This window comes from Macaca nemestrina, chromosome 1 (assembly GCF_043159975.1).
Source record: "Macaca nemestrina isolate mMacNem1 chromosome 1, mMacNem.hap1, whole genome shotgun sequence".
Taxonomy (NCBI): Eukaryota; Metazoa; Chordata; class Mammalia; order Primates; family Cercopithecidae; genus Macaca; species Macaca nemestrina.
The window spans coordinates 9611943-9637903 of NC_092125.1; the positions used below are offsets into that span (position 1 = coordinate 9611943).

A 25961-nucleotide genomic window follows, 5' to 3' on the forward strand; every position below is an offset into this window, starting at 1 on the left:
TGAAATGGCAACCAATACATAAATCTGATAGGAAATACAATTTGGAAAAATGTTTAGGATGTTATATTCAAATGTGACTAATTTTATGCAGGATTCTTTAACGGAACAGGTACCAATGCAAAACGATTAAGCAATTTGTACTCTGCAGCCACCATTATTCTGAAACCCAAATGTCTGTTAACAGTGGTAAGAATTGATATAACCAATCATTCTGCTTCTGCGAGGCAGAAGAGGGGACAGTGCACAGTAGTGAAGCATTTGTTATTTGGCCTCCACACACAAGAAGACTGTGTGTCAATCCCAACCACACCTTACACATTTACTTCATTCTTGTCTCAGATATGAGAACTTCAATGATGTATTTTCTCTGAATATCTTATTTTCCCTTATTGTTTTTCAAAGTGAATTTGAACAATTACAGAAATACTTTTTATTTTAAAAAATTAAAAGGATATGTGTCATAGCATATCCTTATCAGTGAATAAACACCAAAAAAAAAAAAAAGGAAATAAGGAAGGAAAAGAAAAAGCAAAGAAAGGAAGGAGAAAGGTGGGAGGGTGGGAGAATGGGGAAGAGAAAGAAAATAGTAGACAACACAAGTAGAGAATAAATCTAGTCAGAAATCTATTAGAAGCCTCTGGATTCTAGTCCTTTACAAATTCTGGGGAAGCAATCAGAAACAGATAAAGTTTATAATACTTCACTTTCAACCTAAAGACTTCAAATGGTCTAGAAAATTCTGAAATATTTATGACAATTTATTTTTTCTTTTTGAAAATATTTTTATATGGAGAAGTAAGTAGGCTAGCTTTAAAGCTGAAATTGCTGTGCATTTAACCTTTACTGGGAAGGGTCGTGCTTGCAGGTAGCACAATGCTTTTCAGAGAGCTGTTGGTTTTTGTACTCTGATGAAACACCTATAGTCCACGGTAGCTGTGCAGAAATGCTGATTTTTTTTTCTTTTAGATAGGGTCTTGCTCTGTTGTTCAGGCTGCAGTGCAGTGGCACAATTGTAGCTCACTGCAGCCCCGAACTCCTGGTCTCAAATGATGCTCCTGCCTCAGCTTCCCAAGTAGCGAGGACTACAGGCACATGCCACCATGCCCGGCTGATTTGTTTGTTTGTTTTGTGTGTGTGTAGAGATGATGTTTTGCTGTTTCCCTGATGGGTCTTGAACTCCCAGCCTCAAGCAATACTCCTGCCTTGGCCTCCCAAAACACTGAGATTATAGGCATGAGCCACTGTGCCTGGCCAGAAATGTTGAAATTTCATATTCATTCATGAGCCAAACTGTTCAATAGTTAATACTCTCATTCCCAATTTTAAATAAGAATCATGCTAATGCTCTCTTGTCACTTTTTGAATAATCTCAAGTACATTCTATAACCACTATAATTTCATGTGTAAGTGCCATTAACTTATGATCCCTGGGGGTAGGGGTGGGTAGAGGGGTCGGGAAGTCTTACAGCTTTTATTGGTTCTAGCCTCACAGGATGACTGAATGAACAAAATGTGGTATCCACATACAATGGAGATTATTCAACCTTAAAAAGGAGAAGGATTCTGACGTATGATACAACATGATGAACCTTGAAGACATTATGCGATGTGAAATAAGCAAGCCGCAAAAGGCCAAATACTACAGGATTCCATTACCTGGAGTAGTCAAATACATGACTTAGTAGTCAAATGTATAGAAACAGCAAGTAGAATAGTGGGCAGTCGCCAGGGGCCGGGGAGGTGGGGAAATGGAGAATTATTGTTTAATGGGTACAGAGTTTCATTTCTGTAAGATGAAAAGCTTTGGATATTGTTTGCATGCAATGTGAAATGTATATAACACTACCAAGCTAGCTGTGTACTTAAAAGCGATTAAAATAGTAAATTTTGTTCTATGTGGGTTTGTTTTTAACCATTATATATAATACTTGTATGTACGCACACACACACACACACACACACGTGTGGGAGTGCAAACATGTTCTCCAGCCCGTGTTCAGGCCTGACTGATTACTTCCCATGACCGTCAATGACTAGAGCTGCCTGTGCTGGCCTGGACCCTTCCTGGGCCTTTCAAGGTCTACTGTGGCTCAAATATTCCATAGTTTTTCCAGCTTCTAGAATGGAGTCTTACTTTAGCACAGAACCCAAAAAGACTGGCTTAGCCTAGGAGAAAACATGAACCCCTATTAATTCAGAGACATAGTAAGCCAAATACTGTGGTTCTTGCATTGGAAATCTTGTGAGACATTAATGATAAAATAATATGAATTATTTGGGTTGTCACTGGGATTTATTAGGACTTGTAGTTTCTCTCTCTTCATTCACAACAGGCTAATGGCTTTAGTCAGCCAGAAGTATAAGAAATACCCTCAACAACCCTTCAGGCAGCCCAATTGAAAGAGGAATCACTCCCACTTCCTGTACTATTTTACTCAGAGATTTTCACTTTTTTTTTTTTAAATGTGAAGGTGCTAATACATAGAGGTTTTTATTTAAATGGCATTTTTACAAAATGAGAAACTTATCTACAAAAATAATATACCAGTTGGAGAAAACAAAACAAAACTTGAGTCTACTTAATTTAAATCCTCTAATCCTTGTCTTAGGACATACAAGATTTAAAGTTTCGCTACTGACAAATTTATCTTTACATCAGAATCAGGTCATAGGTTCTGCCACTATAAAATCAGATTCAGTAATTATTGAAATGGTACCTCCTATTCTGTTGATAACATTAGAGCCAAATCATTGATTAAGATTGTTACCTCCATTCAACAAATAATTTTGAATGCCTAATATATGCCACATGGTATTCTAGGTTAGAAGAAGAAGAAAACAAGAGGAGGAGGAGGAACAAAGAAGAGGAAGAAAAAAGACGAAAAAGAAGGAGAAAGAGGAGGAGGAGGAGCACAAGGGGAAAGAAAGAAGAAGAAAATTATTTTCCTCATTGAACATAATATGTGGTGGAGGGAATAAAATAATAGAAAATAAATCCAATAAAAAGTAACTTATAAAGAATACCTCAAAGTGATAAATGATAAGGCAAAAAAGAATAAGAGTTCCTGGATGCGGGAGGGAGGGAGGAGGACAGGTTGCTCTGTTAGGTAGGGTAGTCTAGGTAGGCCTAGCAAAGGGGGTGAGATTCCCACCGAAGATGTGAAGGAAGGGAGGGAGCCGGCCAGTGCATAACTGAGAAAAGCATACTCCAGGCCCAGAGCTGGAGCAAGGGCCCCAGGGTGGAATCTGGTGTGGCCTGAATCAGGACCAACAAGAATAATAGTGCAGTTGGAGAGAAGTGAGAGACAGAAAGAAGGAGAGGAAGGCGGCTGGGAAATGAACATCCAAACCAGGCTGGGCCTCTGAACCTGTAAATACTCTGGCTTTTTCTCTGAGTGAAATGGGGAACAATGCAGGGATCTGGGTATAGGGGTATTACTCTCTGGCTGAGCTTTTACAAGGATCGTTTTGGCAGCTCACCTGAGAATAAACTCAAATGGGGTAAGAAATGTAGACAAATACCTTGACCAAAAACCAGCTGTGTACAAAGAAAAGACTAACCCTCAATTGCCAGGGTAAGTCAGCGTGCGTTGCTTTTAGATGAGATGATCTCAGGGTCATCCTTGTACAGGGCAAAGAGCACTGGATCAGGAGACAAGAGACCAGGTCCAGTCTCTACTACTACAACTAACTAAACAGAGAAATTACTAAATAGATCAAGAAATAACTTTCTAAGGTATGATGGGGGACCTAGTGTGGAAGACAAGGTCCAGATGACAGAGCTAAGGAAAAAGAGTTATATGAAAACTACTGGTTCAGGAATGTGAAATTTAAAAGAACATGATTAATATATGTATAATTATACCATATGTACACACAAAATGCTTGCTTTTTGTGAAATTGTTTAAAAGAGAACCATACAGTGAAGAGATTTGCCCTGGGACCTGGAACAAGCTAAAGATCTTGGCTGCAGTACCCACCAGCAGGCAGAACTAGAGGGATAAGAGGATGATCTGTGGAAATCTACATTGCATACATTGCATAGTTCTATGAGACCACCTATATTAAGGATCATTTGTTTTAATATAGGCTATGAACACTTAATAAAACTTTTTTCTTATCCCCATAACTCTCATGTAGTAAAATTAAAAGACTTTAGTAACTGGTTTGGAAAGAATATGGTTTAGGGAAGAGAATTTCCCATGACATTCCAGGGTCAAGGCTTTGGCCCTGGGACGTATCAATGTTAAACTAATTAAAGTAACTTTCCACAGAGAGACTTTTCTTGACTCCATTTTAAGGTGATATTACTCAGCATCCTCATCTCTTTGATTTTCTTCACACAGAAGGAACTCAGTAAAACTGCCGGGATATCAAACTGGTATAGCACTGAAAAGGTAGAAGCAAGGATTAGAGGTGAAAAAGGGAAAGTGACAGCCAAAGTTGCAGAAAAGTTGGCACTAAATGGTAGGGAAAAAAAAGAATGCCAGACACTAGGCAGCCTCGTGGTGATGGAAGGGAGTGTGGCATGGAAGAGGAGGGATGAAAGGTGTCTGTACTACATGCACCCCTAAGTACTAGGGTCAGGCCAAACCCTCAGAATGCCAGAGAACCCCTGGAAGCTTAGGGATAAATAGAAGGATATTCAACTAAGTGAAGAAGAGGTGAGAACATTTAGAGAAGAAATAGAATATTGGAAGCGAAAACTAAATTCTAAGTGGGATAAAAACAATCACAGACAAGGGAAGGCTACGTGTCAAGTATAAAAGTTCTCTCTTTGCTTTGAAGTGCTTTGTGGAATCCTTAATAACATGATTGCATTTTTCTCTGAAATAAAAGTAATCGCTTTAAATGAAGTATGTTTCATATGCATCCCATATCACATCTATTAAGAGCTGACATTTAGTGTCACTATTCACTTAACTATTTTGACTAGAAGAGTGTTATTATGTTCAAATAGCTATAAGACCCAGTTATCCTTGGGAACAAGGTTGCAATATGCCAAATACCTAATGAAAAAAGAAATCATCATTTAAATGAACTAGTTTCAAAGAGCAATGACAAGCATTTATGAGTTTGCTGATTGCTAATGATTATTAGTTGTGATGGACATTAGCTGGAAAAGATGTTTATTATCATGATGCAAATTTATACAGAACTAGGAAATCTCAACATGACCTTCGTTAATATCACATTTCAAACAAAAATTTACTAACTTACAGTCTACAAATGATGACTCAAGCTTCTCAGTTTCAGACAGAAAATTAGTAATAACTGTTATCCACTTCAGTGTCTGGAAGAAGAGGACTGAAATTGTGAAATCTTTTAAATTGGAATCTCGTCTCCATTTCATCAATGGGGTCCGGGGCTTCTTCAGCAGTCACTGGGGCTGTCCTGGGCCTCAGTGTCATCATGGGTAGAGGAATATTTCCTTCTCGTGCCTGCATCTGGATTCCCCTGCATATATGCAAGTCCTAGATTATAACTTGCATGAGCTTTTGGTGATAAAATGGCTAAAAAATACAGCTTTAGATTAAACCCAAGCTAAAATGGGGAGTACCGTAACTTTCCAATAAGATCCTTGTAAAGCTTATTTAGACATTATCTGCGAATTATTTAGCATAGCGTGTGGCATATGGTAGTTTTATAATTAAATGGTAGTTGGTATGACATACTGGCTGAGCCAGGGCTTGGGAAAAGAAGTCAAAGAAGTCAGTCATACTGCAAAAGCACTGACCAGTATCAAGAGGTTGAACTCTAGGAGGAAAAAAGAAAAGAAAATGGCCACACATCTATTTACATTTCTGAATTAGCACAAAAATTACTTGTAAGAGAAAAGGAGATGGAGCTCTGGCCCCTTTCATTTGGAGTTGGACAAAGTGGAGACTTCTCTGATGTGCTGGGACTGTGCTGACAGGGCAAGAGAATGTAATGACATGCAGGGGACAGAGATCACTGTGAGAATAAAAGATGGACCAATGCAGTGTTTGACAATGCACAGTGCTGTAAGGGCCACAGGAAATGCTACTCCCGGAAAAGAGGACAGCTGGTGGTGACTCTGTCCTGATTCAGCCATCTCAAAACAGGTCAGTGTCCCTAGTGGGTCCTAGAGGTATAAGGGAGGATATATGCATTGCCAAGACTGCTCTACACTAAACTATCTGGGCTCCAAAGAGCTCTGCAATTTCACAGTTGTGCACCTCAGTGTGGATTTGAATTCATTTGAAGTGCTGGACAATCAGCATGTCTTTTCAATCTGGAAACTCCTATCTTCTAGTTCTGGGAAATTTTTTTTTGCACTGTTTCCTTGCTAAAATATTTCCCTGCAACTTTCTCTGCACTAACTTAGTTGTTCTTGTTTACAGGCCAGGCCCTAACAAGCTGATTGGAAGGTGTAGTGAGAAGGTAGTGCTTGTTCACTTCTGCACTACAAGGAGATCTTGGGCCTGGTCACCTTTTTACTGGCAGCCACTTAATCTCCATTATTATTATGTCATTTCTCTGGGTAGATTTGGGTTATCCCCATAAAGATCCCTCTGTCTCACTATTGCAGCCAGCTTTTGTTATCTGGCGCCGGGCAGGGAAGGAAGCTGGGCATAGGGGTCTCAAAGTTCACTCTGCAGACTTGCATGTAAGCCTGTGTTTAATCCAGCACCTGTTCCCCTTCCCATTTCTCCAGAATTATTGGTATCTTCTAGTATCAGTGAAGATGGAGCTTGAGTTTACTTCTTGCTCTTTTTGTTTGCCAGTGATTTTCTAGATGGGAGGGGAATGGAAGTATTTTCACTCCATCTCAAAGCTAATCATTCAGATCATCTAATAAAGGTGCCCCATGAACTAGGGTGACCTCTCAGTCACTTACTTCTTTTGGGAGTTTAACAGTAAACTTCCTTGCATTTTTGAGCAAACTATATAATTTAAGGGACCATCCTGTAGCATTTCACCATTTTTATTTGTAATGCACTCTCGGCTGTCAATTATTTGAAACAATGGCCATAATCAATGCTCAGCTGCAAGCAAACAAAACCAATCTGCAAGCATTAGTATAGATTTGAGTACATCAACAAACTGGCCATTCATGAACCACTAGGGCAGTTGATGTTAGTAACAAATATGAGAAAATAACAGAAAGAGATTTTCCGTATCTATCACAGCTCTACTACTTCCACTAGGGAGAGCAAGGGCTCCTGACCTTGTCATTTTAGAATCATCACTGTATTAGTTTGTTATCATGCTGCTATAAAGAAATACCTGAGACTGGGTAATTTATAAAGGAATGAGTTTTAATTGACTCATAGCTCCATATGGCTAGGGAGGCCTCAGGAAACTTACAATCACAGTAGAAGATGACGGGGAAGCAAACATGTCCTTCTTCACTAGGTGGCAGGAAAGACAGAAAAGCCCAGGGGAAACTGCCATTTATAAAACCATCAGATCTCGTGATAATTCACTCACTCTCACAAGTACAGCATGGGGGAGACTGCCCCCATGATACAATCACCTCCTACCAGGACCCTCCCTCGACATACAGGGATTATGGGCATTACAATTTGAGACGAGATTTGGGTGGGGACACAGAGCCAAACCATATCAATCACCCTGAACTTTCTTTTGTTGTTGTTGTTAAAAAAACATAAATATCCCTTTTGATTTCCTCAGAAGGGAATCTGAGAATCATCTTCAGAATTCAGTTAAACCAGTGAAATACCACACAGTGGGATAAATCATATGTATCTACAGACATCATCTTAAAATTCAAATCTTTAGTGCCTAAAATCTGGTATGCCTTCTGTGCACCTTCATTCCAGACATTTATAACCCAGACTCCCCCACTGAAGGAGACACCTGACCCAGTTCAGCTTTGCCACACAATTCAGAGGTTCGGTATCAGGAAACTTACTTCACTATTGACATAAACCAACATTTTCTTACTTCAGCTTTATTTATAATAAGGGTGATGTTTTGCTTTGTTATTTTTCAATTACTTTTTCTTATTTCATATTACACTCAGAGCTTACAGTGGAAGGAAGAATAGATATCTTAAACTCCAACAGATATGATCACTTTCCAAGGAATTCTGCAAATTGACTGACACAACTAACCTATTGAAAATACATAAATGTATTTCCTACTAATTTTCATTATCACAGTATTTAAATTTTTCTTAGTTTGCAAGAATTATAAAAGCTTTTATGATTGTTCTTCTTAGCAGCCATCTGAGTCATTATATGATGAGTTGATGGGGCCTGATTTGTGAAGTAAGTCATCAATGTCAAAAAAGATCATTAGAAGACCTGTATCTTTAGAAATCTTGAGAGCTTTATCTGTCATTGAACATACTAAACACCATTTACCATTTTAAAAAACAATGTTTGAGGTATGTACTTTTACATCCATATCTTAGCGAGAGCAAACAGAATTAAACAACTTTCTTATTGTCATATAGCTAACGTTGGGCAGGAATATCATATTTACATGTGCATGTATACACTTATCACATAAATATTTAAATATTGGGATAGTGTGATTGTAAAAGTATTAAACCAATGTATTCCACTTTGCCTTCTTTAATTCTGCCCCAATACTGCCTTTCTCTTTCTTCTAGGGGCAGAAAATGGGAAAAAAACCCCAACAAACTAAAAAACTTGATTATCTTTAGAAAGAGATATTGAGAGGTAGGCATTATATATAAAGGACTTGCTGAATTCCAGTTGTTGTCATTTACTTTTTCAAGAGTTAATTAAGCAGGTGGGTCACAGCCCAGAGTTATCTCAGCGAGTAGAGACCTTGCCCCTGTTCTTCCTTGGGGATTATTTATTAGGCTTGCATCCAGAGGCAGCACAGGATCTAGGAAAAGCTGCCTTTTTGTGGGTCCTGGAGAATGGATGGTAGAAGAAGAGAGGAAGCTGAGGAAAAAGAGAAAAGGAGGCTGAGGGTGAGAGGATATATGTCTAATTTTTTCTTCTATTCACATCGTCTGTGGGATGGGAAGGTAGGGTGAAGCAGGGGGAATATCACTAAAGCAAAGCTGGGTGTATTAGTCCGTTTTCACGCTGCTGATAAAGGCACACCTGAGACTGGGTTATTTATAGAGAAAAAGAGGTTTAATAGGCTCCTAGTTCCACATGGCTGAGGAGGCCTCACAGTCATGGTAGAAGGTGAAAGGCATGTCTTCCATGGTGGCAGACAAGACAGAACAAGAGGCAAGCGAAAAGGGTTTCCCCTTATAAAGCTATTAGATCTTGAGAAACGTATTCACTAAGACAAGAATAGTATGGGGGAAACCACTCCAATGATTCAATTATTTCCCATCAGGTACCTCCTGTAACAGGTGGGAATTATAAGAGTTACAATTCAAGATGAGATTTGAATGGAGACACAGCCAAACCATATTACTGGGCCTTTGTCCTCCTTCTCCACTCAGGACTCTAGAGAGAGGCTACCCAAACCAGCCTGGGGAACAGCCACCATATGAAACTGAACCTGGCTGTCCAGAAGGCTGAGTGGGGGTCGCTCTGCAGCTGGCACTTCCTGGGCCTCCCTCAGTTGCTGTGAGGTGGAAACAGGCTCTGAAGTGGCTGACAGGCTGCCAAGAGACTAGCCAGAGGAGGCCTTCAGAGAAGACTCCAGTAGGAGCCAAATGGGACAAAGTGTAGACCTCACTGGGGCCTAGAAAGAATCCACCAGCAGGAACCAAAGAGAGGTGGAGGCAGCCAGGGAAAGCGACCAGCCAGGCTCCAACCATGCCCAGACAGAGCAGTCTCTATGTTACCACAAAGCCAGCTCCCAGTCTTAAACACAAACCAGGCAAGTGCAGGGAAGTGGGGAAAGGCAGCATCCAGGAGCCCAAAGGAAACAGCCAGAAGGCCCCCTTGCCCAATAATCTGCTCTCCATGCTTCAGGATACAATGGAAGCCACACACTCACCTTCACACACAGATATAATTTTGACCCGTGGGGGTAGAAGATGGTTTCAGACCAATCCTTTCCCCAGAGAATGAGGAGTACCTGAGGCACTGTTTTAATTATTGCTTCAAGATAAATTCTATAAGTTGTTACCTAAAACCAGTAGGTTACAGTCAAAATAAATGTATTTTTTAACCTGCATGTCTCCCATATTGTTGTATTGAGAAACAAATGCATCTATCATTCTGAGAAATAATGTATCCAGCATATTGAGAAAGAAAATTTTAACTGCATCACACAGGATTTCATCAAGTTGTTTTCTGAAGTTAGAAATCAGGTGCCCAAGGAGAGCTTACCAGTGTTTGAATTCGTGCTTTTTTTTTTTTCAGAGGAGGTCTTACTCTGTTGCCCAGACTGGACTTGAACCCCTGGGCTCAAGTGATCCTCCTGCCTCAGCCTCCATAGCTGGGACCTCAGGTGCATGCCACTGCACCGGCTTACGAGTTTTAATGAGGTTCTAGATAGGTTAACAGATAGGTTAAACAGCCCATCACAGTAATTCTTAAACATTTGCCATAGGATAATTGCAATTTTGTTTATGGTTTGGAAAGAGCAATCATAAAATTGTATTAATTTAAGTTCTTGAGATACTTATAAAATCTATGATTGCTCCATTCAGTCCTTCAAACACAGTGATGGTTTTCTTAGAATAAGCACTCTGGTCATTATGAAATAAAGATCCAGATCCAAGTAATTTAACTCTAAACTAATTTGGTAAATTTCTGCAAAGAATTTATGAATTTATCATTTTGAATACACTGGCGCCCAGATACATCATATTAATATGTATTTGTGATCAGTGAGAGGAATTGTATTTGTAACCAGGAGAAAGCCACACTTGGTCAGCATCAGCTCTGGGCCTAAACCTCAATCCTGAACTAGAAACATTTCCCCATGAAAGTTGAGTCAAAGAATATGCCTCAAAATTCCCTCCAAACTTATATGTATAGAATTCTTCACATTTCTTAGAGAGTTAATGACCCAAAGTATTTGACAGCAATATAAGATAAAAACTAAATAATTAACCTGGGTCTCAATGATTCTTGAAAGGAAATAAACAAACACAGAAGAGCTTGAATCAAAAAGAACTAAACCTAGACATCTAAGGAAAGCTGAATAACTCTGATACAAAAGCTATAATGTGTTTTAATAACAACATTTTCCCTTTCCATTAGCAGGTACAATTGCTGCCACTTAAGGAACTAATATGACTTTTCTACCTCCTATTACCATGATAAATTGCCAGTGGAATGCATTCCAAAGTGAGTAATGTCTTGCTGGACATTGGTAATTCACTTAAGCTGGTTAACATAATAACAGATACAATGACATAATCTCCGGATTCACATTAATATCTATAGCTTGGTCTGCTCTTGCAGACATGCTGCTGAATCAAAATTAAGGATGCTTGGAGGCTGGGCATGATGGCTCACGCCTATAATCCCAGCACGCTAGGAGACAAGGCGGGAGAATTGCTTAAGCCTAGGAGTTTGAGACCAGCCTGGGCAGTATAGCAAGCCCTGTCTATACTTAAAAAAAAAAAAAAATGCCAGGCATCGTGGCACATACCAGTAGTCCCAGCGACTCTGGAGGCTGAGGTAGGAGGATCACTTGGAGCCCAGGAGCTCAAGGCTGCAGTGAGCCATGATCACACCACTGCACTCCAGATTGGGCAACTGAGGGGGAGACCTGTCTCAAAAAAAAAAAAAAAAAAAAAAAAAATGCTTTGAATGAAAATTGTCTTGCACATGTGGTGTTTTAACATATATCATTTGCTTTATTGGAAGTGATATAAAACAAGACCAGATCAGAGCTGTTATTTTATTTTCTTAATTACTTTACCACATTAACAAATTGCCTGAAGGTGAAGAAAATTACAACCAGAAACAAAACAAAGAGAATTACTCATCTAATTGTGAAACTTTTAGAAAGACTAAACGCAACTCTTCTAAACTGCTTCCCATATACATCACAAGGACAATTTAAGTAAAATGTGTCAAGAAGTCTTACAAAACAAATTCCTAATACAAGAAATCTATTTTTGACAAAACATTTAAAAATTAATTCCTACATTTAATTAGCAGAGAACAACAGAGTTTCATAGTATGACTTCAATAATTGAGACCAGATGAACATCTGGGGTAAAAAGCCATTATTTTCACCCAAAATACTTTCCTTCCTGCACTATTACAGTCACAGTAAGTTTTATTATATTTAACTCTAGTTAGCACCTACATTCCAATATAGTCCTCATACTGCAGTAGATTTAAAGCTACTTGAGAATCAGACAGTGTATGTTGCAGCACGTAGTAGGATGAATAATCATCCTAATTATGAGGGCCCATCCAGGATCCTAATCCCTAGAATCTATAAGTGTTAACCTTATTTGGAAAAAGGGCCTTTGCAGATGTAATTAACTAAGGATCTTGAGGTGGGGAGATGATCTCGAATTATCCAAGTGGTCCCTGATGGTCATCACATCTATTCTCATAAGAGGGAGATCTGACCCCGCCCCATAGAGGAGAAGGCAATATCGAATATGGAGGCAGAGACTGGAGGGATACAGTCAGGAGCCAAGGAACACCGCAACCACCAGAAGCGAGAAGAGGCAAGGAAAGGATTCTCCCCTGGGGTCCCCGAGGGAGCACAGCCCTGTTAAAAGTTTGATTTTGGCCTCTGCCCTCCAGATCTGTTAGAATAAATTTCTGCCATTCTAAGCCACCAAGTTTGTGGTTTTTTGTGCAGTAGCAATAGGAAATAAATACATGTCATTTTATTATTTTTTCCCTCCAAACTTCAAATGTAATTTAGGATCAAGGAGAATCTTATTTGAATAGTGGTATACCCTTTAAAAGTGTTTTCACATACTTTTTCCTAGCTGTGTCTCCTTAATGACTCTGGAGCAAGAGAAAGGCAAAAATTCCAATGAAAAATACAATTTGTTACCTAAGAACTATAGTTAGTTGCAGTGGTTAAGATAAACATGAGACAGGAAAATAGTTTTAAACCCTTAGGTAATATTTTGAATGGAATAATTAATTTCTCTGTACCACTAAGGAAAATATAAATGTTTTTTCTTTGTGATACTTAACAAAGAGATTACATTTAAATATGTTGGGATAATTAAAATACAAAAGATAATCCTCACATAGGTAATTAGCTCCATTGAAATATTCTTCCAGGCTCCCTCTAGATATAATTTTAAATTGAGTGATTTAAGTATGCTTACTTTTTCCATTCCAGTTCTCTTATCTTTTGGATATCCTATCTCTTATTTGCATCAGTTCTTCTATTTCCTTATTTGGAAAAATTAAATGCAGTTTTACAAAATGTAATATATGTTCTACTTTACATTAGGTTTATTATTTTCTCAATGCTTAGCTAAAAATCTTCATTACTCTGTAAAACTAAGTTTTGAATTCAATACAGTACATGTTTTCTAAATGACATAAATGGAAATTTGTTTCCTCTTATCTTTATTCAAAATTCTTCATTCTACCAAAACTTTTAAGTAATTGAAGTTAGAAATATATGCGTTGTCTCATTAAAGAATCTCAGAAATATCAAAAAACTTGAGCTTCTAAAAATTATTTTTTGTTATTAAATTTTTACAGAAATCTGTTACAGGAAAGTAAGCATGCTTTTGAACCATTTCCTGTCCTTATTCCAGTGTTCATGAAAAAGAGGAACTCTTTGGATAAACCAGCTGCTGGATTTCCTAGAATAGTAAATTACTCCAAAACTCCTATTTCGTGTGATCCTGCCACACTTTTATTTTCCCAGCAGGATTTCCTCATTTTTCACAACGATTTGTTTCTATTCTAAATTAGCTTCCTATAAATAGCCTCCTGTCAGATGAGTACTTACCTCTGCAGAGTAACCATGAATAAAGAGACCCCTTGGTTCCTTACACCCACATCTCTTTAATTAAATTCACAAAGCACAACTTTTCCATTGAAATTTTGTCTCCTTCTCTTCAAACAAATCGCTGCTGCAGTACAAAGAAAAAAATCTAGATTCTGTGAACCCATTTGGAATTCTTCATGAATATTGAAATATCTTTTAGATTTAAAAATAGCAACAATGAAAATATCATATATTTGGAGAACTGGTAGAAACGTAACTCAAGCTTCTTCGACTTTTTTTTTTTTTTTTTTTTTTTTTTGGCTTTAGCCATTCTTACATTTTTTTGTGTTCCCAAACATGGGTCATTTTAGGGACATTCTGATAAATCATTATTAAGTTAGCTATCTGAGATTTTTTTTTTTAATTTATTTATTATTATTATACTTTAAGTTGTAGGGTACATGTGCATAACGTGCAGGTTTGTTACATATGTATACTTGTGCCATGTTGGTGTGCTGCACCCATCAACTCGTCATTTACATCAGGTATAACTCCCAATGCAATCCCTCCCCCCCCCCCCCATGATAGGCCCCGGTGTGTGATGTTCCCCTTCCTGAGTCCAAGTGATCTCATTGTTCAGTTCCCACCTATGGGTGAGAACATGCGGTGTTTGGTTTTCTGTTCTTGTGATAGTTTGCTAAGAATGATGGTTTCCAGCTGCATCCATGTCCCTACAAAGGACACAAACTCATCCTTTTTTATGGCTGCATAGTATTCCATGGTGTATATGTGCCACATTTTCTTAATCCAATCTGTCACTGATAGACATTTCTCAAAAGAAGACATTCATACAGCCAACAAACACATGAAAAAATGCTCATCATCACTGGCCATCAGAGAAATGCAAATCAAAACCACAATGAGATACCATCTCACGCCAGTTAGAATGGCGATCATTAAAAAGTCAGGAAACAACAGGTGCTGGAGAGGATGTGGAGAAATAGGAACGCTTTTACACTGTTGGTGGGATTGTAAACTAGTTCAACCATTATGGAAAACAGTATGGCGATTCCTCAAGGATCTAGAACTCCATATGACCCAGCCATCCCATTACTGGGTATATACCCAAAGGATTATAAATTATGCTGCTATAAAGACACATGCACACGTATGTTTATTGCAGCACTATTCACAATAGCAAAGACTTGAGATGCTTTAAGCAATTTTATGCCCACTCTGAGCTGACCTTGTCTTCCTGACTTGGGGTAAACCATTTCAGTGATGATCTCCTTATTCTTAGAAACAAATAAATTTTCATTATATAAACTAAGGGAAAAAAATGTACACCTGGATGTATCTCTTGGTGGTCTCTTTCCTTGTTGCCCTACATCAACTTCAGAATAAAGAAAACATTGTTCTTCTTGAGAAGTCAGTGAAACCTCTGAAGCTGTAAACATTTCTAGAGGACAATATAAATCCCATCTGTGTGAATTATAATAATGATTATATTAATGGCATAAATAAAAGGTTTGTTGAAACTTCCAACAGCAGTGTACTGTTTCTTTGCCTACATATGTGATGAATTTCAGTTTATTCCATTTTACTACCTGTGACATTTTTCTTTACATGGTAAAAACATAAGTCCTTTTTAAAATGAATAACACTTTTTTTTTTGAGACAGAGTTTCGCTCCTTCCCCCAGGCTGGAGTGCAATGGCGCAATCTCGGCTCACTGCAACCTCCACCTTCCAGTTTCAGGCGATTTTCCTGCCTCAGCCTCCCAAGTAGCTGGGATTATAGGCATCTGCCAGTATGCCCAGCTAATTTTTGTATTTTTAGTAGAGACAGGGTTTTACTATGTTGACAAGGCTGGTCTCAAACGCCTGACCTCATGATCCACCTGCCTCGGTCTCCCAAAGTGCGGGGATTACAGGCATGAGCCACCACGCCTGGCCTAACACTTTAAATAATGATCATCATCATCATCATCATCATCATCATCATCTTCTAAATAGAACACCACTATCCAGCAAATACATGAAAACTTTATCACTAAGTCTCAGGAAGTTTGAATGATAGAAATGATAGAGACAATCCCTTTATTTTTATGGTGAAGTATTAACAGTTTGGGCTTTGGCATCCTCCAGACATGAGTGTAGATTTCAGTTCTATAACATTAGCTCCATGATGCATAACCTTTCAGAAGCCAGCTCTTCGTTTGAAAAAATGGGGATAATGTCTCTTATCCATTTTGTAAAGTTGTTATGAGGGATCACAAGACTTGAAAATGTGCAAATACTTACGTGTAAACACAGATAACTGGGTATGGTCTCTAACACATGCCTCCCTTTCCCTTCCCCTTTGCTTTCAGAAGTCATCAGGTACACATGGCCTGCACGGACTGATCAGAAATGACTGTGGCTGCCGTCGAGAAAGATGTCCTAAATTTCAAAATGTTTTAGCCTCATTAGTAGATGCCAACACGACAATTAAAACAATGGTCAAACATTGTATCCTGAACCGGCAAAACAAAATTTATGTATGCAAGGTTGGGCAGCAGGTGCAGCAACCTTGGCCCTCCCGTACAACGGAGGACGGGAAAGAAAATTGGTATCTTGGAAGGATGGAGATTGTAAATTATAAGGCAAAAAACTAAAACTTTTTTTTGACTAAGAAATTCTGTTTACACCATTTACACTCGTAAATCTTCAAGGATATATTGGTTCATTTAGTAAACATTTAGTGTCTACTATATGATAAGGACATTTCTAGGTTCTGAGAAGAAACTGAACAAGAGTCCAGGCATTTTCTCTACTTTTCATAGCGTTTACATGGTAATGAGGCAATATATGATAATATGAATTATCAGTAATATTATCTATTAATAGATGGTATTAATATTAATAATCTTTTCATTATCTGTTATAGATATTTATAGTATCTACTAATAGATACTATTACTATTATCTATTCTTAATATATAATATTCATTATGAAGAGAAGAAAGTGTAAATCTCTGTTTAAGAATGATGAGGGTGCTCATTTCACACTCAATAGGCAGGAAGCTGCTAAGAGGAGATGGAACTTCCAGTGAATCTTGAATAAAAACCAAGAGGCAGCCACAATCTGAGAGAATAGCATCTCAGCCCACGAGGACCAGGAGAAGCCAGTCTGGTAGGTTACATATGTAGTGAAAGAGGAAGGTGAGAGGAGATGAAGGGGAAGTTCTGGGCAATGGCCAAACGGGGCCTTGCAAGCCACAAATGAGAGTATAGATTTTATTAAGGTATTTTGAAAGCTCCATAGGATTTTAAGCAAAGGAGTGTTATGTTACATTAATGTCATGTTATGTTAACCGGATTTCTTGTCTCGAACACTTACATCATGACTCTGCAGATAACCGATTAAGGACAGCACAAGAGTGGTCCTGCAGAAAACAGGTGAAAGGTTACTACCTACACTGGTCCAGGCAAGTTGAGATGAACCAGATGGTGCCCGGAGAGTCACAAGGAAGGGGGCATGTGTTCTGAGACGGATTCAATAAAACTGACTGAGGAACTGAATGTGGGGAATGAAGAAAAGAGGAAAATAACACCTATGCTTTTGCCTAGATCTGGGAAAGGAGTGAAGCCTGGGAAAGGGAGATGAAACAGATGGGGGAGAAACAAGTTTGGAGGAGGTGTGGGAAAACCTAGAGTTCTGTTTTCGACATGTTAATTTAGAGCTACTTGCTAGGCATTCAAGTAAAGATGTCATCCTTGTGTGGAATCTGAATTTCAGGGGTCAAGGATGGAGCTGACATATGGGGAGAATGGACCCAGACACAGTCAAAGATTTACAAGCAAGGATATATATATATATACACACACACACACACACACACAGACACACACACACAGACATATATATACACACACATATATATACACACATATATATTTAAAGTTGCAATACAGAATGAATAAAAAGAAACTAACTCTTGGTACATTCATATAATACAATGCTACATATCTTTGGAAGTATATTTTTGAATAATACTTAGAGAAATGTATAAATGGGAATGTATTGTTATACTATGAAGAGGTACGAGGAATGTGATCCCACATTTGTGCAAATATATAAATTACCAAAATCTAAAGTATACAAATATTTGTAAGAATTACTTTGGAGTTTTCAATGGTGAGATCATAGGTGTTTTGTACTGGTTTTGCATTTTTTGTATTTTCAAGATCAGAAAATATGGAAAAATTAACGACCATAAAAACAAATATAATTAAAGAACATCAGCCTATGAGTTACAATAAAACAGCTGAAGACACTAAAGAAAGATTTAGCAAATATACTTTAACAATATTTCACTTAATGTCCTAACATTATTGTAAAGTTAATGAGAATATGAAAGTATTGATATATTTTCTAATGAATTTGCTTAGTGATATTTAAAAATATTTATCAAACAAAAATTTCTAAATATGTTTCCTGTGTTTTACACACATACACTTTTTGCCCCAGAGAATTTTGCACACAAAATGCCATACTTCATCATTTTTATATTTTATTATGAATAAGTGGTATCTAGTTAGTCCATCTATCACTCTGAATTTGATTTGAAAAATTGCAATGTGACATCCACTGCCATCAATCCCAAAATAAATGGACAATAGCCATATAATGTATTGTTTCACCTGAAAGGTTAATTTTGATAACACCTTGGAAATGATCAATTGTGCAAGAATTGGGTCTTATAATAACAAGAAGGGTAAGATCCTGGACAGGGCATTAATTCCATAACTCCAGTGGTATAATGTTATGTAGATGTGGAGTTATGCAATTAATGCATGATATATCCTTAACAAGTTGTAGGTTCTCATCATCATCGAATAAAATGTAACCATTTAATCAATTCAGGTACAAGAAATGTTGGCCAGCTTCTTGCAACTAACAATAATGTCTTAGTTTTGAGGTTAAAGCAATCATCAGGCTCTCTCTCGAAATTTGGCCTCCCTTTCCCTGAAATCTTAGGAGGCACGTTTGATATTTTAAAAATTAGCCCCACCGAATTTGGGTTTTAAGTTTGATATGATGGTTGAACTGTCAGTTGTTGGCATTCAATTAAATATTCTTGACTGAAATGAAGCAATTAGGGAAAACGTGTTTTATATGGTCAAGGTTAAGCTGAAATGCGAGATTCAATTTTAAACACAAGGATTTAAGTAAGTATTCAAGGGCATATCAGAACACGCTTTTAGGAAATACACTGTAAAGATACTCAGATTAGACAAATTAACTGATGAACCCAAGAAATATGATTCTGACTCAGGCTCACAGCATCAACTGGTTACCAATGGCTCCTATAAACTGTGAATAATAGGTACAGCCTGCTTTGCTAGTATGACCTTTTCACTGTTTGTAAGACTCATAGACTTGCAGAAAGGAAGTGAAAGGGAAAGTGATAAGAGATGGCTGTTGTGCAAAACATTTGCGTTATACTTATTACAAGTCTAGCAAAAGCTTATGTCAGTGGTTAAGGAAGGGCATATTGGTGGAAAAGGATTGGCAGATACCCTAGATGTTTCTGGGCACAAGAATTCACTCAGTCCATATTTATGGAGTATCCTCCAGGTGCCCTTCCCTGTGAAAGATTCTTTCTAGGGTAACAAAGGAAAATCAGCAATACATATGCAAGAGGAGCTCGAAGACCAGTTAGGGGCAGGAGAATAAACATACAGTGAATAATTTCAGTTTTATTTGCTGAATATTTAGTAAATAAAGCAAGAAGCTGACTCAGGTGACTCATAATTCTTACATAAGGTAAAAACTTTTGACCTGTATATTAAAGGATGAGTAGACAGTTTCCAGGCACAGAGGGAAAGGCATTCTAGGAAAAGAGAACATGGGCCAGTCCAGTAACACAAAAGAGCTTAGAACGTTTGCCTGTGGAGGATGCTGCCCAGGTTCCAGCTGTCAGTTGTTGGCATTCAATTAAATATTCTTGACTGAAATGAAGCAACTAGGGAAAATGTGTTTTATATCACATTTTCTTTATCAAGGTTAAGCTGAAAGGCGAGAATTTTAAACACAAGGTGTACGTTAGGTGTATACAAGAGTGTCGCTGGATATGAGTTTGGAGAATTTCTTGAAATCAGACATTGTAAGGCTTTTTATTCCCATTCAGAATGTGTGTGGACTTTTTGCAATCTATCCATCTGACAAAAGTCTAATATCCAGAATCTACAAGGAACGTAAGCAAACTTACAAAAAACAATCCCATTAAAAAGTGGACAAAGGACATGAACAGATACTTCTCAAAAGAAGACATACATGCAGCCAACAAACATATGAAAAAAACTCAACATCACTGATCATTAGAGAAATGCAAATCAAAACCGCAATGAGATACCATTCTATGCCAGTCAGAATGACAATTGTTAAAAAGTCAAGAAACAAGAGACGCTTGTGAGGTTGCAGAGAAATAGGAATGCTTTTACACTGTTGGTGGGAATGTAAATAGTTAAACCATTGTGGAAGACATCTGGTGATTCCTCAAAGATTAAGAACTGGAAATACCATTTGATTCAGCAATCCCATTACTGGGTATATAACCCAAAGGAATATAAATCATTCTATTATAAAGATACATGCACATGTATGTTATTTGTAGCACTATTCACAACAGCAAAGACATGGAATCAGCCCAAATACTCATCAATTATAGACTGGATAAAGAAAATGTGGTACATATACACCATGGAATACTATGCAGCCCTAACAAGGAACAAAATCCTGTCCTTTACATGGACATGATGAAGCTGGAAGCCATTATCCTCAGCAAACTAATTCAGGAGCAGAAAACCAACACTACGTGTTCTCACTTATAAGTGGGAGCTGAACAATGAGAACACGTGGACACAGGGAGGGGAACACCAGGCATTGGGTCCTGTTGGGGAAGGGTGAAGTGGTGGGGGAGAACAATAGAGAAAAGTACTAATGCATGCCAGGCTTAATACCTAGGTGATTGGTTGACAGGTGCAGCGAAGCACCATGGCACACATTTACCTATGTAACACAAACCTGCACATCCTGCACATGTACTCTAAAACTTTAAAATAAATAAAATAAAATAAGTGTCTGTATTTTAATCTCGAGGCAAAGGGAGAGACATTTACACAGAGAATAAAATATACTCAGAGGTGTGTTCGAGTAGTCCCCAATGTCAAGGGGAATGATTACCAGAAGGGAGTAACGATGATCAGAGAGACCATTAAAATATTTATTGCCATAGTTGAAGTAGAAAACCTCAGAGCCACGTAGTAGTCATGGCAAGGCAAAGAAGATAGTTTTAAAGGAGGTTTGAACAACACGGACAGAGAACTCAGATGTAAAGATTAGTTTTACTCAGCATCCAGCTGAGCACAGAAGTAGAGGTGTCAGGAGCAATGCATTCGCGTTGCCTTGATCAAATTCACATGCAAACAGAATCAGAGCCAAAGAAGGTAACTCTCTGGCCTACTTAAGTAGCTTTTACACTTCTCAGCAGAGCCCGGGAGGGTCTCTTAGCCCCATGCATGAATGGAAGAATGAGATGAAAGTCCAAGATCCAGTTACTGCTTAAAATAAAAAAAAATAAAAAAATAAAAAATAAATCTTTTATTTATTCTAAGCTTGTAACTAATGTCCCCCAAAATAAATACGTAGAAGCATCATTCAATTCAATTCTATCCCATTCAACTAACATACATTTGCTTTCTTCTATGTATGCTGCTTTGTGTGATTCTCCTAGGGAGAGATAATAATAAAGCTGAAATGAACTCACAATTGGAACGCTTTATAAATAGTGGTTTCTTCTTGTCATACATTTTTACCATTTCTGTCTTGCAACTTATTTTATGTGCCTCCTCTATGTGGAAGCTGTGGATGTATTCCTAACTTGAGGAGGCCCCTGTCATTACAATCATCTGTTTAATGTATTTCAACAGGCTTAGTATTAGGAGAATCAGAATTGAACTGGAGCTTTAATTACTCTATTTTTAGTGTGCTACATTTTGTAGGTTGTTAGTACTTAGGGTAGAAACCCAACAATTCTTGTCAACAATTTTCACTTTGGCAAACATCTTTTTATTTTTGCTTTCCATGTGAAGTAGTGGGAAAAAGGGACAAATTAACCTTGAGACACTATGTGTGTTTCTCTACCTCAACACTGCATTGTCCCATTGTCAAAAAACCATGAGACATTATCATTTGACTATATTATTTTTGGAATCTATATTAAAAAAAAACTAAAATGAGAAATAAATTGTCAGGAATGACTCAAAAAATCTTTTGTGCCTCATATGTGTATTAAGCATTGATTTTTACATCAAGGGCATGAAAATTGAATAATCTTGATTTGGGAGAGCCACCAAAATCATGTATTCAGAGAACCTAACAGTAAAAAGTTTTCAAACATGAATCTGCATTTCATGGAAAGAAAAGGAAATATTTTTAAAGGTACATGCATAGTTAATGTTTCTCATTTCCTCCAGCGGGAATTGACTATTTTGTCTATCACTGCAATGTAGTAAACAGAATTTGATACCTATTTACTGGCTGAGCTTAATAAAGAGATCACTATATTGCCTCCAAAAATCACTAAAAACAATTGATTTACTTTCTAGTTGGAAAACTGTCTCAGCACAGTGCATGACTGACAGTTTTTCCAATGTTTGAATTGTTCCTTTTGATGCAGGACAGGTGAGTTCCAAATTGGGGCTTAGCACATGAGGGTTTTTGGCTTCACCCAGGAAAGAATTCAAGGGCAAGCTGGTGGTAGGGTAGAGGAAAAGAGCTTTATTGACGAGGCAGCATTACAGCTTTGTGACTGCAGAGTAGGACTACCCCATAGACATAGAGTAGCAGTTCAGGTCTGTTCTTCAATCATATTTATACCTACTTTTAATTGCATGCAGATTAAGGGGCAGTTTGTGCACAAATTCCTAGGAAATGGACAGTAACCTCTGGGTTGCCAGTCATGGCTGTGGAAAGAGGCGGTAACTATTGCCGTGGAAAGAGGCGGTAACTGTTGCCGTGGCAACAGTAAACTGACACAGCACACTGGTAGGCATGCCTTAATGGAAAGCGGCTTCTGCCCCATTCCTGTTTTAGCAAGTCCTCATTGTTCTGGTGTCCGAGCCCTGCCTCTGAAGCAGAGTCCCACCTTCCACCTCACTTTGTCACAAGCTCTCAAGTGCACATTCCATATTATCTGTAATACAGTAATGTTTATGAATCAATTACTCCAGTTCCACAACCAAACTTCCTTGCGATTAAATAATAAAAGCTCAACACTTCCAAGTGACTCCATGTTTCAGCACAGAGAAGACTTAAACTTTAATCGAAGAACCAAAAAACTGGGAGTTGCTTTTCTTCCTTTGGTGAAAGGGTAACAATTTTTTCCCCTTTAGGTCTCAGAGTGCTCACATTTTCTGCCCCCCATCATCCCTCATAACCACTCTTCAGTACAATCTGATGAAAATGTCTTGAGAAATTTTCCTTTAAATTCTACTCACATCTACAAGTATTTTAGAAAGAGTTAAAAAATGATTAGAAATACATGAACCAGGGCTGGGCACGGTGGCTCATGCCTGTAATACCAGCACTTTGGGAGGCCACGGTGGGTGGATCATGAGGTCAGGAGTTCGAGACCAGCTTGGCCAATATGGTGAAACCCCGTCTCTAATAAAAATACAAAAATTAGCTGGGTGAGGTGGTGTGCACCTGTAATTCCAGCTACTTGGGAGACTGAGGCAGGAGAATTGCTTGAACCCGGGAGGCAGAGGTTGCAGTAAATCAATATTACACCACTGCACTCCAGCCTGGGCAACAGAGTGAGACTCCATCTCAAAAAAAAAAAAAAAAAAAAGAAAAGAAAAAGAAAGAAATATATGAACCATTTTAAAAGCACAACAGATATTTTATCAAAAATTTTGTTTTTAGTAATGATCAAAATATGACATTTTTGTGAGTAAAAACGTCAAATTTTGTAAACTCAAACTATGCTTTAGAAAAGTTGAATGCAATTTTGCTATAAAAAGGAGTTGCTTTCATTTAAAATAAATTTATTACTTTTTGTGTATACATATATTTAACGATCACTTTTTCTTCATTCCTGCGCACACGTGCGTGCGCCCACACACACACACATTCACACACACACACTCACACACACACATTCTGTTCCTTTCCACACATCCTGTCCCTACCCATGTCTAACAGCTACCTAGAAACGTAAATTCCGTAAGGACAGGCATTTTGTGTATAGTTTGTAGTCCCAGGGTATGCTATACTATAGGAGGTCACTAAATATTTGCTGAATGAATAAATAGAATACCCGAATTCTCTGGCTTCAAATATTTAAAGTCATTTACAACATGACTTTCTTTTCAAATAATTTAATCCCTTCAAATTTCAAATGACTTCACAATATCATAATTATCTTCTTTATTAAAAAAACCGATGTTATCCCAGTATTTTGGGAGGCAAAGGTGGGAGGATCACTTGAGGCCAGGAGTTCGAGACCGGACTGGCCAACATGGTAAAATCTGTCTCTACTACAAATAAAAAAATTATAGTTTGGCCGGGCACGGTGGCTCACGCCTGTAATCCCAGCACTTTGGGAGGCCGAGGCGGGCGGATCACAAGGTCAGGAGATCGAGACCATGGTGAAACCCCGTCTCTACTAAAAATAGAAAAAATTAGCCGGGCGTGGTGGCGGCGCCTGTAGTCCCAGCTACTCGGGAGGCTGAGGCAGGAGAATGGCGTGAACCTGGGAGGCGGAGCTTGCAGTGGGCCGAGATAGTGCCACTGCACTCCAGCCTGGGCGACAGAGCGAGACTCCGTCTCAAAAAAAAAAAAAAAAAAAAAAAAATTAGCCAGGTGTAGTGGCACATGCCTGTAATCTCAGCTCTTCAAGGGGCTGAGGAATGAGAGTTCACTCAAACCTGAAAGGCTGAGGTTGTAGTGAGCCAAGACCGTGCCACTGCACTATAGCCTGGGTGACAGAGCGAGACTCTGCTTCACAAAACAGATGTTAAAACCACTACTTCAAAAGTAGTTCTGTTTCCTAGGCTTGTTTGCTCCTACATTTAAATTTTCCTTTTTGGGATAAATAACACAGCTGAGGGGATATCTAAAGGAACACCGGTAATTATATCTCTATCATAGAAAGAAGCAAAATATGAGATAAATCAGCAAAATTATTTTCAACTAATTGAACTAAAAAGAGACAGTTCATGTGAAAGCATTTTGATGGGAGTGGGATGGGATAGAAGAGACACTTGTTGAGACCAAGAATCCTAGTCCCCACTGTAGGGAATCAATCAATTATAGGACATGTCCATTGATTTCACGGTATTTACATCCATCATTCAAGTGAAAGAAACAAGACATAAGAAAACAGGTTAAATGATATTATTTGATTTTTATGAATAAAATTTTCAATCTTAAAAATGGGTAATGCATTCTCCTGAAAGCCTCCTGCTTGTATCCTAACTGAGAATGTGTCTCCAAATAGATATAGATTCTCATTTGTATGCACATTGGTTCCCATGGAAGCATAGTAGGGAAAATCCTTAATTATGAGTTTAGAAGCTATTTACTCTCCAGAATATTAAATTAGCAAGGGTTAACCTGAAGCGTATTTTCTAAATTAATTTTATTTTCAAAAATAAAATTAGTTCCCTATTTCCCCATATGAAAATATTATATGCCTCCGTATTTACGTGTCTGTCCTATAGTGGAGAGGCTGACTTCCTTACAAAGTCTTTGGAAATCAGTCTTACAAATTTAGGTTATATACATATGCCAATCAGTAGCGTACACAGCACAGTACATGCCTCCTCATTTGTACGCGGAAGATGATAATGGAGTCCTTGAAGACTTGTGAAGATTAAGAGACAACGTGGCTAGGAACTCCCTGAAAGTTACCAGCTGAGTGTATGGTAGTCATTATTGTTATGATCAATTTCAACATAAAATTGTAAGTCTTTTCGTTAAAAAGAAAGTTAGAAAATAGTAAGAAATGTTCATCCTCAAATGCATAAAATAGAGACTTATAAAGGTATCAGGAAACAAGCAGGTATTTTGTCAGGTGTTAGCTTTTGAAACAATAAAAAA

At 38.1% G+C, this 25961-nt stretch overlaps 1 protein-coding gene across 9 annotated transcripts in view; it reads right to left on the reverse strand.

The window, feature by feature from the left end:
• LOC105474633 (cholinergic receptor muscarinic 3) overlaps positions 1–25961 on the reverse strand; it is a 527334-nt gene that overhangs the window by 332938 nt on the left and 168435 nt on the right. The window contains exon 1 of one of the 9 annotated variants that reach the window (XM_071073799.1): positions 11536–11653. The exons of the other annotated variants lie outside the window; for them this stretch is intronic. The gene's annotated coding sequence lies outside the window, so the exon portion shown is untranslated. Of the gene's footprint in view, positions 1–11535; positions 11654–25961 lie in introns of those variants that run through there. 9 annotated transcript variants of the gene reach the window in all.